The sequence below is a fragment of the Eulemur rufifrons genome, chromosome 17 (assembly GCF_041146395.1).
Source record: "Eulemur rufifrons isolate Redbay chromosome 17, OSU_ERuf_1, whole genome shotgun sequence".
Taxonomy (NCBI): domain Eukaryota; kingdom Metazoa; phylum Chordata; class Mammalia; order Primates; family Lemuridae; genus Eulemur; species Eulemur rufifrons.
In genome coordinates, this window is record NC_090999.1 from 52,661,785 (window position 1) to 52,677,458 (window position 15,674).

A 15,674-nucleotide genomic window follows, 5' to 3' on the forward strand; every position below is an offset into this window, starting at 1 on the left:
CTTGGATGGCATTTTAAAATTAATTTCAGACTTTCATTTTTCTGTTTATTGTCATGTGTCTTAGTCCATTCAGGCTGCTATAGCAAAATACTTTAGACTGAGTAATTTATAAACAACAAAAATTTATTGCTCACAGTCCTGGAAGCTGGGAACTCCAAGATCAAGGTGCCAACAGATTTGGTGTCTGCTGAGGTCTCACTCTCTGCTTCATAGATGGCACCTTCTTTCTGAGTTCTTACATGGTGAAAGGGGCAAGGAATCTCCCTCTGTCCTCTTTTCTAAGGGAACTAATCCCATTCATGAGGGCTCCTGAGGCTCTTGAAGGCCCCACCTCTTTATGCTGTCATCATGGAAGTTAGGTTTCAACACAGGAATTTTGGTGGGACAAAACATTCAGACCATAGCACTGTATAACCCAGTTTCTCCAAGTCTCACCCTGTTGATAATAGAGAAGTCAGATGAATAATAATAACCCAAGTTTTACTGCCTCTACCCCAGCCCAACTAAGGGGGCGCAGGACATTGAGTCCCAAATGCACTTCCAAGTCTCATCCTGTTATCTCAGGGAGTGTGTGCAGCATCTCACACCATCTCACCTAAATCCTCATGTTCTCCTCTGGCCTTCCTTTGGCATCGGCTGTTTGTGAACCCATGTGAGGCCTGTGTGTCACCCTTACTGCTGGGTCCCATGTCGGTGGCAAATGGGATCTAGGGGCAGGCTACATCCCCTTCCCAAGCCCTCCAACAGACCTATGGAGAAGGAGGCAAAGGAGTGGCATCTTTTCATGTGCTCACTCCCGATGGCAGACCCTGACTAGTCTTCTTACCTCAAGGACACTGCTGCTACTGCCAAGCAGCAAAGTCTGGAACTGCAAAGCCTGGAACTGCATAGCCACACTTTGTCCCAGGGAGTCCTTACCTGGCTAGGGCTCTGGTGTGCCCCATACAGAGCTGGGGGGAACACCCACTTCCTACACTCTGGACACCATTCATTACCTGCACTCAGAAACAGCATACTGAGCCCTTTCCAGAGTTTCTTCCTGGAGCCCCTCTCTCCATAAGTCTCAGACACAGAACCATGGAGTTGGCTCCAGGGCTGACATGTGACATGGACACCATGCTCACCTCCCAGAGGGATATGTGCCTTCTCCTCATTCTTTAAAAAAAAAAAAAAAGACCCTCATGCAGGTCATCTTCTGGTAAAGTCTCCTACCACTCAATCAGACACGATCCCTAATGCTGGATCCCACCTTAGCCTCAGCCAGGGAATCATGCTCCATGCACAGAATTTTTTTTGTCTTTTGTCTTTATATTTTTCCTACTGCCTGTATAATTGCAGAACCTACACATAAAATTAACCCCGTCACCATGAGCAAGGAATATTTGTCTACCCTGAGCCTCCATTTCTTCATCTGTGAAATGATACTGATCCCTTGTCAGTTGTGAGTATCAAATGAGATCACTGATGACTGAGCATTTTTTAAAGTGTAAAGTCCTATACGATACTGAGTTAGAGAGAAGCAGGAGTGATTTCTTTATGTTTTTTCAGCCCAGAGTGGCAAACTTGGGGAAGTCTGATTTCCTTTTCTCTAATTCAATCTCATTGGCCTCGTTTCTTTTGCTTTAACAAAAGATTAAACTTTATATGAATTACTTATATATTTTAGTGGTGTCTTGCCAGGAGACTTTAAAATGTCACAGATATTGGGGGTGGGGGTATGGTAGTAGATGGGATAAGGTAGGCAGGCACCAGGGGAAAAAGCCAAGAGCTCGTGTGTATAGGCCCAGCAGTACTTGTACAGGATACACTGGATAAGTGAAGTGAATTAGCTCACTGGTTTCTGAGGCAAAGCTATAACCATTCACTGTGGGGCTGGCAGATACAAGGACTAGTGCCACCATTTCCCCTATGCTCGCAGCCACGGCAGACATTGCTAATGGATAATAGCACTCCTTCTATCTGAGCTGAAACTTGACCTCATGTTTCTTCTCAACAAAATGCTTCATGGATTGGAGTTAGCATCTTAGATGAAACTAATTTTTTATGCTGGAAGACTTGAAGAGTGTAGTTATATCAGGAGAGCCCACATAACAACAGTAGATGGAAGCCACAATCATTAAGGGGAAAAAAAGAGCTTGTGGCCATATGCTAGATGAAACTGCTTCATGAGATATTTGGGCAATTGGTGGTGGTTTGTGGAAGGACCACAGACAAAAAGAGGACCGAGAGAGGAGGAAGGGGGTGAGAGCCTGCTGCCACAGGAGCCCAGCTCTGCTCACCGCCCCCAACGTCCCCCAGCACCTGCGCAAACACACACACACACACACACACACACACACATATACAATTAATCCCCTAAGCTGTGTCACATGTTTAAATATTTGGTTATTTGAATTTAAATTTAGATTTAGATTAATTAAAATGAAATAAATTTTTAAAAGGTAGTTTCAGTGCTTCAGTCTCACTAGCCACATTTCAAGGGCTCAGTAACTCACACCTGGCTGGTGGCTACTGAATTTAGACTGCAGCGTTGGAGAGAATTTCATCTTCACAGATAGGTCTCTTGGCAACCCAAAGCAAGTCCCATGGCATATCTTACTTATGATTCTGCTTAATAGCCTGGCATCACAGGGCTCATCCTTTCCTGGTGGGAGTTAGTCACACAGATGTATTAATAGAAACTCACCTCTTGAATCCCTCCCTCATCTGTGCAGACAGAGGGATCAGGCTGGGGGAGAGAAAAAGAAAACACACAATTTCAAAAATCAAAATGATTTTTCTTCAACATAAAAGTTACAGGAAGAACAGATGGCATTTTTTGAAAAATGAAAATCTGGGATCAAAGAGAAGGAAAGAGCCAAGAATGAGTCTCGGGGCTGCTGTTGCTTTTTCCTGACCACCTCGGCCGACTCCACTCCATCATTGTTGTTTCTGTTAAATACACAAATGTTCGTAGTTTAAAGATTTGGGTTGCAGGGAGAACTCTTACTTTTACATTCGATTGAAAAGAAGATGGTATCTTTTGCCCAGAGTTTTTATGATTCTATGATTTCCCATCCTGCCTGCCGGCTGTTTTGTGTATGAGGCAGAACAGATAGCTTTGACCTTGGAGCTGCTCCATGGGATTTTCTGTAGAGATGGTTTTCAATAATAAGGTGTTTGCTCATTTATTCCTAGGTTCTTTTATTTCAAAATAAAAATGCAGCCAAATTGACCCGTAGGGAGAAAACAGATTAGGCAGAAAATAGCATCTCTTTAGATTTCTTACTCTAACGTACTGATGCCATCTTCCCGTGAAATTGTCCCAGCAGGATGCTGGCAAAAACAGCACAGGGCGGGCCAGGGGGAGGTGAAGACCTTATTCTGGGCAAGCACTTGCTGAGAGGGCCAGGAAAGTCAGCTGAAGCTGAAAGGACAGAGTGAGAGGCCAGGATCCAGAGTCCAGGGGGTCAGGGAGAGGGCAGGCCGGAGCTGTTCCAGCAGGCTGGGCAGGCGCCTCAGAGGTGGGCATAGGCCATTTCCTCACCAGCCGCTCCTGGTGGCCTTGAGGCCATAGGGGTTGCTGAGGCAGAGAAGAGATGAAATCCGGGTGTATCAGATCTGAAGGGACTTTCAGGATCATCTTCCAGTGTCCCCTCAAAGTGCCTGAAGATAAGAAACACCTGGTGAGCTTGTTAAGCACAAAGCCCTGGGGCCTGAACCACACCTACGGATGCTTGGTTACCTAGATACGTAACAAGCTCCTCAGGGGACCCTGACCTCAGGATAGTCTAGGAAATACTCATCTACCCAGTGGTTTTCAAGCTGGGGCCTGAGATCTCTCAAGAATTCTTTAGCACTACAGAAGGGGTGGAGTAAGCAGGAGGAAGGACAGAGGGTATGAGACTCAAGGCCTCCACCTCCGCTGCAACCCAATAATGGTGAACCAGAGTAGCTCGTGTTCATCAAACCTTTCTGTACTAAGTGCTGTGCATATACTACCTCATTAATCCTCACCTAGCTCTGTGACGTGGGTATTATTATAATCCTATTTTGTGGATGAGAAAGCTAAGGCTCAGAGGATAAGTAACTTGTCCAAAGTCACACATCCGGTAAGTGACAGAGATGGAATTTGAATTCTAAAACTCCTTACCGTTATGTCATACTAACCTTGAAGAAGCTCCATCTGTATATGTTTTTTTGTGTGTGTTATTGGGTGCCTTGTAGTATTTAGTCTACAAAATGGTTCCACTGCTAATAAAAGTTTGAAAACACATGCCTAGTCTGATTCCTGCCTTTTAAACAGGAAGAATCAAAGATCCAGAGAGGTGAAATAATTTGTGGTCAAAAGTCACAAAATGGGGACACAAAATTGTTGATCTGGGCTGGCCAAGGCTGGCAGCTTCCTCAAGAGAAGTTGACTCTGAACTGGGCTCTGCCAGAATGTGCCCCGGCCAACATGGTCTGCAACATTTGTAACTGCAGACTGGGGGGGGCGTCCACCATGTCCTAAGGCTGGGGGATGCCATCGGCTGAGAAAGAGTTCTGGCCCCTGGATCTGGTGCTAGGGGCATGTAGCCAATGGAGAAAACAAAGGCTGCTGTTTACTGTGAGTAAGTTTCTCATCTTGTTAACATGGGACCCTGGCTCCTTTGTCAGCCTGCCTCGAGTCCCTGCAACTGCAGCTGAACCTGATCCTCTTTCATTCCTGTTCTAATTAATGTCCCTGTGACTTGGGGCTTCCTGAAAGTGTGAAATATTTTCTCCTTAAGGTGGTTATATTTCAGGAGCTAGTGACATTTCCTTCTTCCCCGAGACTGGGTTATCAATCATTTGGAGATGTTTTGTAACCAAAGGGCAAATGGATTTCTCAGAGCAGCGGCCTCCACCCTCGTCCCCCAAGCCAAGACTGGGCGATCAGGAAAGGGCTTGGTAAGCAGCCAGCCCCCGTCCTCCAGAACCAGCCATCTGGGGAGCGAATGTGCTCGCCTTTCACTCCCCCTGGGAATGGATATACCGCAAGGTGCCTGTGAGTCCTGCCCCTGGAACATCTGGGCTGTTGTCGGCCTACGCTCCCACTGAGGGGGGAGAAGGGAAGTTTAGAAGATGCACACTCCTTGCTTAGGGAATCCAGTTAGGTCTCCAAGTTGATTTATTTGATTGAGTATCCAAGACCCAGTGTTTTTTCCAAGGCCACTGTCAAAACTATCCTCCTATGTTGAGAAATCAATTTTCCTCACTTGGCTAAAATGGATTCACATAATTCATGATTGAGAAAGGCCTTCATTCCGTAGGATCCTTCTTGAATGATGTGCTTCTCCACATTGCTCTCTCTTGGAGGGGCTTCTATTAGATGGGGGAGGCTTGGCTCCTTTTACTGGCTCCTGGTCCTGTTGGGTTTCTAAAATAGGTGGTTCTACCAGGTAGCCATTAAGCATTCTTTGTCATTGCGTGGAAGATAGATTGCAGAGAACTTCTGCCTACATTTTTCACAGTAGTAACATCTCTAACATATCTTAGCAGAAAGTCCCACACTAAGCAAATCTGACCAGGGAAATCTGACATTTGCAGCAAGAGCAGTACTGCAATATCACAAGTCTGTGGGAAAGTCTGGAAAGATGGATGAGTGGATGAAATGAGGGTGGGAGGAGCAGGGCATATTTGGAGGGGAGCAGTACAGTACGGAGGGAGGCAGCGTGGGGTGGGAGTTAGGAACATCAGGCTTCCCACCGACCTCGGTTTGAATCCTGGCACAGCTGCGTCTCTGTGAGCAAGTCTTGGTGACTTCATCTGAAAATAACAATTACTTCCTGGAGTCGTTAGAACTACATGAGTTAATGAACATAAAACATTTAACACTGTGCCTGGCACATAGTTTATATTCAATAAGTATTAGTTGTTATTGTTTACCCCTTCTTGGGAAATGAAAGTGGATCCCCTGGCTTAGCATGGAGACCTGGCCAGTAAGGTTTGATTCACTCTGACTGTAATTTCTCAACCACTCGGGCCGCCATGTTTCCAGGGATGTTGGCCGAGTGGACTGAGCTGTTCTAATGTGCCATGAGACGCAGGGTTCAGCTTTCTAAAAGCAAGGTGGCTTGAAGGCCGGTGATTACTCAGGTGTGAAGTGCTCCTCAGTCTTCTGCCCACTTCATCCTGCCATTTCAGAAGGGATTTTTCAGTTAATTAAAGAGAAGAGAGATCAATTACATTCAGCTCTGCCTTGTGGAGAGGAGACTGTCAGTGTCTTTGCAAGTTATGCCTCATCCCAGCACCTTTCTCACTGCCCCCTGACCTCCCCAGGCAGAAGACCTGGGTTCGTTTTTCAGTCTTCTCAAAATGAGGATGATGATTCTTAGACAAACACACAAATGGCAAGGACAATTAAATCTGGCAGCGTTGGAAGTAAAGCGTTGGTCTATCTCTGTCCTTCTACCCCCACAGGCTGCTCATTCCTGGCCTGTGCAGAGCCCTTGAGCAGAAAGAAATAACAAACACTCCCAGTGCTGCAGTGAGGCGCAGCCAACCATGTTTATGAACTGCAGGGCAAGTTCCCCAGCTAGAGCCTCCAGGGCTGTCCTATGGGTTGGTACAGCTGTCTAATAAAAGATCATGTTCGTAGTCAGTGCTCAGTGAAAACGTACCATTTTCATTTATAGCAACAGTGAAGCCACCTGCTTTTTAAAGGCCCCCTCCTCCTCTTCCTCCTCACCCCAAGGCTGAATCTTCCAGCTCACTCCCTCAGCCAGCTGTGTCTTGTCAAAGTTCCAATCTCCTCCCTGAGAAACATAAATCTCCCTGACCATCCAGCCCATGTGCATTGGTTTTTATACTCTGCTCTGTCTGGAGTCTAGATTATAGCCTGACCCACAAAAATAGCTTTGGTGAGAGTGGTCAGCTGAAGGGGAGCGGGTGTACCCCATCCAGCGCAGGGTGACCCACAGTGAGTCTCCTTCCAAGCCCAACTCAGTGACGTGCTCCCCACCGGTTCCCACACAGCGCGGGCTGAGTCAAGCACTGACAGCTGAGAGGGCGGGAGAGGCGCGAAGAGAGAAGAAAATGCCGCTGCAGAGACAGGAGCACGGGAAGCGGGAGTCAGAGGAGGGCCTGGGAGCCACCGGAAGGAAGGAAATAAGCAAAGCAAGAAGACACATGCGGCAAAACCTCAATTAGCCAGCTGGCTGGGGAACGGGGCATTTTGGTTAATGGAAGTTTCTGGTTAACTGTGAACGGACCAAAATCTTTTTTGTCTTAACCATTAATTTAGAAAAGCTTTCCACAAAATGTTAGTTCATGTTCGTATCTCCATTACAGATGGGGAACGTGGGCTCTAACAACGTCTCAAAGGGCAGGAGTCTGGACGTGAATACCAAGTGCACAGTGGAAGGAGCTCTCCTGGCCCGGGTGAAATAGATGCTGAATCCCTATATTTATCCTAAAAGCTAAATCCCTGAAATAAATCTGCTTTTTCATGTTTTCAGCTTATCTTAATCACAGATTGCTGTGAATTTTTGTGAAAGTTTAACTGCATAGTACACTCCTATTCATTCTCCAAATCTCAACTCAGTATCATCTCCTCCGTGACGCCTTCCTGATGACACCTTCCTGGCTCCCCCCAGGTACTTCCCTTTGTGCTGAGCGTAACTGTTACCATGGGACACAGTGGCAGGCGGTGGGCTGAGCTCCAGTCCATGCCCTCTGAGAGTGATCCGCTCCGATGCCGTGAGAACTCTCCGAAGGCAAAAAGCAAGCCCTGCTCCACTGTTATACCCCCAGCTCATGGCCAGGGAAAAAATGGGAGGAGATCTTCTATAAACAGGTCAGAGGAGAGAGAAAGACATCATGTATAGGCTTGGTGATTTAATCTTAATTCTGAGACGACTTCATTCATGTCTGTTTCCCTCTGATCTGCAAAACAAAGTGCCTTCTACAACATTTCTGAGTTTTGAAACAACTCAGAAAGACGATGTTTCTCTTTGCGATGACAATACATTCCCTAGATGTACTATAGTGGGTAGGAGTGGGGTGAGAGTTTAGGAGAGAAAGCAGTTATTAAGAGACAGATACAGTGTCAGATATATGGAAGTTGAACCTCGGGATAGAGTCGAAACCAACCAATAGATAGATGGTCATTTCCACTCAACGTCATGGGCCATAACATAACAGACAGGCAGGAAAACAGTTCTTGTGGGCCAGGGCCTGCTGCAGAGAAGGGCAAATCAGGAGTAAAGTGAAACCAGGGCAGGACACTGGTCCTGTGTCCCGCTCTGCAGCCCTGGTTGTGCCATGTCTCTGGGCTAGGAGACAGCTGCCTGGCCGTGGCCCTTGGGCCATTCGAAGCAGAGGGCCTGGCAGGAGCCCGCAGGGCTAGTATCTGGAGGCTTAGCTCCATCTGCCCTGAGCTCAGCGGAAACCTCGCATCCTTCCTCTCCCCTGGCCTCCTGCTGGTGTTGGCCCCCGGCATCCCAGGCAGCCTCTTGTCTGCCTGGCCATGATGTCAAGTCTAATTTAAGCCAGGGGCCTGGTGATCCTTTCAACAGCCCACTGGAAGGCCTATGTGTTCTTGAAAACAAACAAACCAATACCGTCTTTCACCAGAGGTTCCACAGACATGGGATTCGGGGTGAAGGCCTACAGTGGAGGCTGTAACACTTTGTCCCCTAGGAGTCCCCAGGCAGACAGTGAGCGCCACCCAGCAGACACACATCCGGTACATTTTTGCACATCACTGTGTGTGCTGAGCTTTACTCACATGCATGAAACAGGAAGCACAGGGGACATTTCCTCAGCACATCCTGCTTTCTCTGGACTCCGGGAAGGCAAGACCTGTTCTTGTTCTTCTGTACTCTCAGTAACTAGCACAGACCCGACAAAAGGCAGGTTCTCAACAGATGTTTCCCAAGCGAATATAATAATTCTATATTCAGGACTCAGTTATGACAGGGTAAGGTCTGACCCACGGTCCCTTTGCTTCTTCGTAGGAATGAGCTCCCTGAATCTCCTCACTGTCCCCAGGAGCTCACCTTTACTCAGCCACAGCCTCCTCGGAGCACACTAGTGTTCTGCCCCAGGCCCACTGGGGCCTAATTGAATTGGCTCCTTCCTCCCTCTTTCTTGTGTGCCCCTGCCCCCTTCTGACCAGGGTAACCAATTGTCTCAATTTGCCCAAGTCTGGGGGGTTTCCTGGGACATGGCCCTTTCAGTGCTGAAACCAAGAAAGTCCCAGGCAATTGTGGACAGGTTGGCCCTTCTATTCCCCTTTTCCTTTCCAGAAACATTTACTGAACATGGCGTGGGCCTGGCCCCGAGCTGAGCCCGGGGGACACATTGGGGGCAAGGCGAGGCCCCTGCCTCAGCAATCTCACAGCCTAACGGGCAGAAGCACAACCAGAGCGCCAGGGAAAGGCACCCCTGCAGTGGGAAGGTGACAGGGAGGCTGAGACGGGATTGGGGGAAGGTTTCCTTCAGGAAGTGACATCAAAGAGCAGCAGAATTAGAAAGTCTGTTCAGATTAGTGTGCAGTCTTGGTCAGGGAGACAAACATTCCCTTACTATCTGGAAATACTATTTCCCTAACATTTGGGTGGGAGGTTCCTCTACGATAGTGTTCATCGCCTGGGGTGCGATAGCGTTCCCGAGGAACCAGCGGGGGCAGAGGCTGCCGGTGCTGCCTGTGGTGCAGTGTCATCGCAGGGCCCGGGCTGTGTCAGGATGTGTTACTGTTCTTCCTCAGGGAAGCAGAACTGATTGCAGAGCCAAAGTCCCCTTGCTCGGGAGTGAGCAGATGTCAGGCGTTTCCACTCCTTCTCGTCAGCTTTGTCCCCCCCTTCTGTACCCTGTGTCCACCTTGCCTGCATCCGAAACGTAAATCTAAGTGGCGATCTCGGCCACGTCACAAGACAGATCATTTCGGTTCCTTTCTTCTTGCACGCCCAGCCTTGATTTCCACCTCATCTAGAACACAGAGCCTGCCGAAGCTGGGCTTGGGAGGTACTGGTGCCTTTCGGCCTAGGATTTCAGCATCTGAGCTCCACACCCCCACACGGGCAGCTCTTGATAGCAAACTCAGGGCATGCAAGTCCCCCTCACGGCCATCTCTCAGAGAGCTGGGGAAGGACCTTGACAGGTGGGAGTCTACCCACAGCCTGCTTCTTGGTCAATCTTCTCACACTACGCTTGAAATCGGGATAATGTCTGGCTTCTCTGATTTTTCTGGCTCCCTTCCCTGGGAATCTTTGCTGGCCATGGCGGTTGCTGAGACCAGAAGCTAAAAGGGGCATCTGAATTTGATTCTTATAAGGTTCCTTTGTAACCTTATGTTTTGTGTTGGACCGAGCTGCCTGCTCTGTGCACATCCTGACAGCACAGGGAGTCGGCACTCCTGGTGGGGCAGCCCCAGGTTACCTTGGCCATGCAGTGGGAGGCGCACAGAGCGCTCCCTGGGGAGTTCGCTCATGTGCAAACAGCAGCCTGTGTTTACTGATGGAGCAAGGCCTCTTGGGCTTCTCTAATTTGACTGGGTCCATTATTCCTCTCTAGCACTGAATTCAGGGGATAATTAAAATTGATGATTTACAATCAAATTTAGGGTTTTATCTTATTCATTTATTATTATTATACCATTCAAACTTAGAATCTTTATTCTATTCATTCTATTTATTTAAAGTTATACCTTGTCCTCTGTCTACCTTCCACCTCCAACCACAACAACATACTCTCTTCTGACTTGTTCAGGGGAGAAGCCCGGGCACGAGTGGAGGCTGAGATGTCTTTATCAGGCTGCCATGGAGGTGGATTCCCACCAATCTTCTTCTGGCCCACCAGCTTCAACGGCCAAATCATTTAGGGCCTGCTAAGCTGCCTTAGAAGAGCTCAGCACTGCAGGAGGTGGGGGCAGAGAGCCCCTCAGGAGCGCTTATCTGCACACTTAGCTGCTGACTCTGGAGCAGCCCAGCTTCCCAGGACTGAGGCCACCAAGCCAAGGAGGAGGAGGCTCCGCAGACCTGGGTAAGTGCTCCTTTCCAAGCTACTGGACAAAGAGGAAAAGGAGAAATCAAAAGATAATGAGCTCCTTTCACTATTGAATATGTTCCACCTTGAGCGTCCCTTTAACCTTTCTCTTTGGCTCAGTTCCTTTGCAATTTATTGTAGGACTTCTTCCTGCCAGATGTTTTCCCCTAGAATCCACCTCAATGTCAGCAGTCTGTTTTCATGGATTCAATAATTCATTATGATTCTGAACTGGATTTGCGGGATCACCCTACTCTTATAAGTGACAGAAAACCTATACTAAAAGGGGTGATGCACATAGCTTCTTTTTCTTTTTTTGAAATATGTTCATTTATGATTGGAAGTGGAGGGAAAATAAAGGAAAAGATTGTGCTGAAATCATTAGGAAACAGGTTTAGCCACTGAGACTGAAGTGCAAAACATGGAGTGAAGGGCCCCACAACCCTGGTGGAGTCCTACATCAAAACTAAAGTGCCTTTTCATGAAAATAGCTCAAATTTGCTTTATGATGACATATACAATGATGACACTGATGATGAGGAGGAGGAGGAGGAATATGCCAACTATAATCATGTGGCTTGAGTGTCTGACCAAGTGCCAAGCATGCATTGATTAGGTTACTGAAACCTTTACGCTGGGAATGTTCAACAGTTACATAGCATTTGGCATCTCGGATTGATTGGTGGCAGCTGTTTGAACTAGGTTGTGAGGGATTCTGGAGTTTCACCCAGGGTCATCTGCAATCTAGGCAATGAGCAATTAGTGGTGTGAGATAGGGCCAAGAAAGGGAGTGGGCAGTCAGTATTTCATGTACTTGCTACCCATGCTGCTTACGCTGTGGTCTGTTTGTGTCCCTCATTCCATAAGGACTTGAGTCATCTTAGCTGGTGCATTTTGTGTAGGGTTATTCACAAAAGCACTGCAGCTGGTGGGTGACCCTTCACTGCTCTCCCACCACACACCAGGCACTCCGCCTTTTACTTGACTGCATTCCCTCCGTACTTCAGGAGGGCTAGAAAAGTGGCCTTTCTCACAGTAACCTTGTGCCCTGTCACCCACCCTTCTTCCTGTTTCCTGTGGGTGCATAGTCAGTTTTTCAGTGACAGGGCTGATGTCATGATGATTTCAAGTGACTTGGCCCAAAGACAACACCTACTCCCTGAATAATATCCATGAAAACTTAACACAGTAACTCGGGTGAGTCACATTTTCCCTGTGGATGTGATTTGCAGATGTCGAGATGGAACTTCACCAGGACTTCCTTCTGAAATTGAACTTCCAGAAAGCAGCAGACGGACCACAGAACAACCTTTCCAGAAAAAGAAAAGCCTCCTATAGACCAGCAAGATCTCTGATCACATGAATGCAAACAAGGTTTCCAAAAAAATCAAAATTATAGCTTAAAGGATGAGCACAGAAAAATTTCTTTTATAGAAAGATTCAAATTCACAGTCTACCCCATTGAAAGGAATCATAGCTTACCCTTTTTTATCAAACAATAGTCACAAATGCTGGCTTATTTTCTCATAAGAACCCACGGATATGGGCTGTGAATGTGGGCTGTAAAGAGGTCATTGTCCACTTTATAACTGAGAGAAGGGAGGAGGAACAGTGGCTTGCATCTCAGGGCTCATTACTAGTGAATGATTAGGATGGAACTCGGGTCTTTTGGTTACTCCTAGTACAGTGCTCTCTCCACAGTGTCCTGCCTTTACAAACTGGAGGCAAGCCACTAAGTTAAGTAGCAATTCATTTGTTTTTCTTTCAGGGAGAAATGTATCTTTAAAAGAATAAGAATGAGGATCAAAAATTGTATCAAATAAATATGAAAAGGCAACGTATTTTAGTTCTATTTTATAGTACATTGAAAGTTGATTTTTAAGGTAGAAAAACTGAGGGGCAGAGGGAAGTAGAGACAAAAAGAAATGGAAAAAGACACCCCCAGAGTTCCATATGTGCCTAAGACTTATATGGAGTAACAGCCCCATAGTGTCGGTTTTTAGGATACAAAGGTGTGGTTGTGTTTTCACAACTATAAGCAGAAATATGGGCACGGCTTCTCCTGGGACCTGGTGACACTGAGGATAAAATTTTGGTCAGGAACCAGAGGTCCCTGACTGAGCACTGGCCTAAAGCCAGGGAGTTAAATGCTTTTGATGGTGTAATGTTTAAACTTCTAGAACAAAGCTATTGCCCCGGCTTCAGTTCTTTCTTTATAATCATGTGCAAAAATGACTAAAGAGCTCATAGAACTCAAAGAGGAAGAGAAGGCGTGGCAAGAGGAAACCATAGTCCCAGCCCTTTACCAGTGGTTCTCGGCTTCCCTGTACATTAGAATCACCTGGAAGCTTTAAACGTGCAATGCCCAGGCCCACCCCAAGCCAATTGGATCAGAGTCCTGGGGGTGGGACCCAGGGAGCAGTACTTAGAGCTCTAATGTGCTGCCAAGGTGAAGAACTCTGGTTCAAGAGAGCTGCCCAAACAGGCTAAGGAAAGGGAGATGCACTGAAACAGGCAGATGCCGATGCAAGAGTGGAGGGCGTCGAGCCAAACCTTCTCCTAGAGAAGAGATTCAGATTAAAAACGGAGACCACACGAGAGGACAGAATGAAGGGCCTGTGGTGATGGAAGATGGTCTCTCTTTGATTGAATTTCCACGGGCAAGGTAAAGAGGAGAGTTGGGGCACTTTGCTGGAAAGTTTAGTGTTAATACAAGAACGTTTTCTGCTTTTTTGCCTTTAATTAACCTTCATTCCAGATAAAACATTTTGAGGGCGGGGAGAAGGGTGCTAAGTCTCCCAATTTATTTGGGTTTTGCCTCACTCTGCCTTACACAGCAGCGCTATGGGACGGGCTCTCCCCTGCGGGAACACACTCCTATGTGGAGCCCCTAAGCTTGCCCTCCTCTTAAAGAAGTCCCCCCCGACTATGGGGAGGACAGCCACACAGAAAGCCACACCAATTACCCAAGGCAACAGGACACAAAACCAGCGGCACTTGGCAGGAAGAGGGGCAGTGAGGGGCCGCCCTCTGAGACAGCATGTGATGAGGGTGAAAGAAAATCACTTTTCTGAATTCATTCTGAGGCTGAATCAGGGTGAGGAAATTTCTCGTTTTGTAACTGATCTACATGACGCAATGAGATTTCATCTTCGATCAGAGCTGCGGTGAATATCACCTCACTGGCTGTGGATACCCAAGCCCAGGACTCCTTGGAGGCGTCACTCTCGCCACCCTCTGTTAGAGCAGAAGCTCCCGAGGTGGCTCCTTCTTGCTCAACTTCACATCCCTTAAAGCATCGGTCCCCAACCTTTTTGGCACCAGGGACCGGTTTCCTGGAAGACAATTTTTCCATGGATGGGGTGTGGGGTGGGCGGGGGTCCGGGGGAGGGTGCGGCAGAGCTCTGAGGCACCGTCCTTGGACTGGGGGTTGGGGACCACAGCCTCAAAGCGTGCAGTTTAGTACCTGCTGTGGTAAAAACTCACCTGTAGTAGAAGCTAAGCAAACGCGGTGGAATGAGCGACCGGAATGCGGCTAGTGTTGGGGGCTTCATGGGCTAAACTCCCGCCTCTCCTGGAGAAGCCTCTCCCTCTCCCGTTGCTGGGAAGTCAGCGGAGGAGCCCTCCGTGCCAGCGCGGGCTCAGGGGGGCCGCCCCACTCCCCTTCCAAGTGTGTTCAAAATTGACTAGAGGAGTTCTCTTTTTGTGACAATGAGTAGGATTTGTCAGTGGGCCCGCACAGGGAGGAGCAGCGCTGCAGAAGCGCTTATGAGAGCAGGGCCTGTGCCTTGTCTAGAGGCTGTGACCGGGGACATATTTGACCCCACGGCCATCGGGATGAGCTGTTTCTCAGCCATGTCTTCACATGAAACTGGCAAATCCCCCTTCTTGGAGATGAGGATTGTCTGGCAGTCAGGGAGCTGGAAGTTGGTCCCTGTGGGTTCCCATCACAAGCTCCTTGTTCTGCAGCTGGTGGGGATGGATGTGACACACTTGGCTGACGTGGACCCTGGCCACCTGCCCTGGGGATCTCCAAAGGCCCCCCTCATGCCTGTCTGGAGCCTAGGGTGGGGACAGCCTGAGATCAGAGACATGAACAACCACTGGGAAGATCTGTCTCCAAGGTCCTTTGGGGTAACCTACGCCAGCAACAGGCTATGTCACCACTGAGGAGGCTGCTGTTTGCAGCCACTGCACATGGCCCCCATGCAGAAGGGAGAACAGCCAGCTTAATTAGCAGTGGACACTAGAGGAGTTCTTGAAGTGACATTTAAAATCACGAGCCTTGGAGATAAGGGGCAGAAGGGGACCAAGTGGTCTGATCTCACCCGTCAGGCTCAGGACCAGCATGTTCGGGAGGCAGCTGAGGGACGGCAGCACCGAGTGTCACTGCTTCCTGAAAACATAGCTTGAGATCCAGGGGGAAGATTTTGTGATGCCGAAGTCCTTTTAGGAAGGCCTGTGCCACTCTGAAATTGGGTGCCCAACTGGGCCTGAGGACTGGATTTTTCTGTTGATGAGAAAGCTCTTGTTTCCTCTGAAGCAGCAGGTCCTGAGTCAGCTTTGCAGCCCCACCCCCACCCCCCAGCCTTGCAGAACGTGCCACTTTCTGAACAAAGCATCCCACACCCACCCTGAGGAACAATGATTTGGAAGCTGATGTCGCCTTTGCTCAGAGTCTGGCT

General features: G+C 48.2%; 1 non-coding gene across 1 annotated transcript; it reads right to left on the minus strand.

Annotated features, from left to right (window-relative positions):
* Positions 1-15,100: 15,100 nt before the first annotated feature.
* Positions 15,101-15,229, minus strand: LOC138398529 (small nucleolar RNA SNORA70). Its single transcript, XR_011236007.1, has one exon. It is a non-coding gene; the product is annotated as a small nucleolar RNA SNORA70 (small nucleolar RNA).
* Between the last annotated feature and the right edge of the window lie 445 nt (positions 15,230-15,674).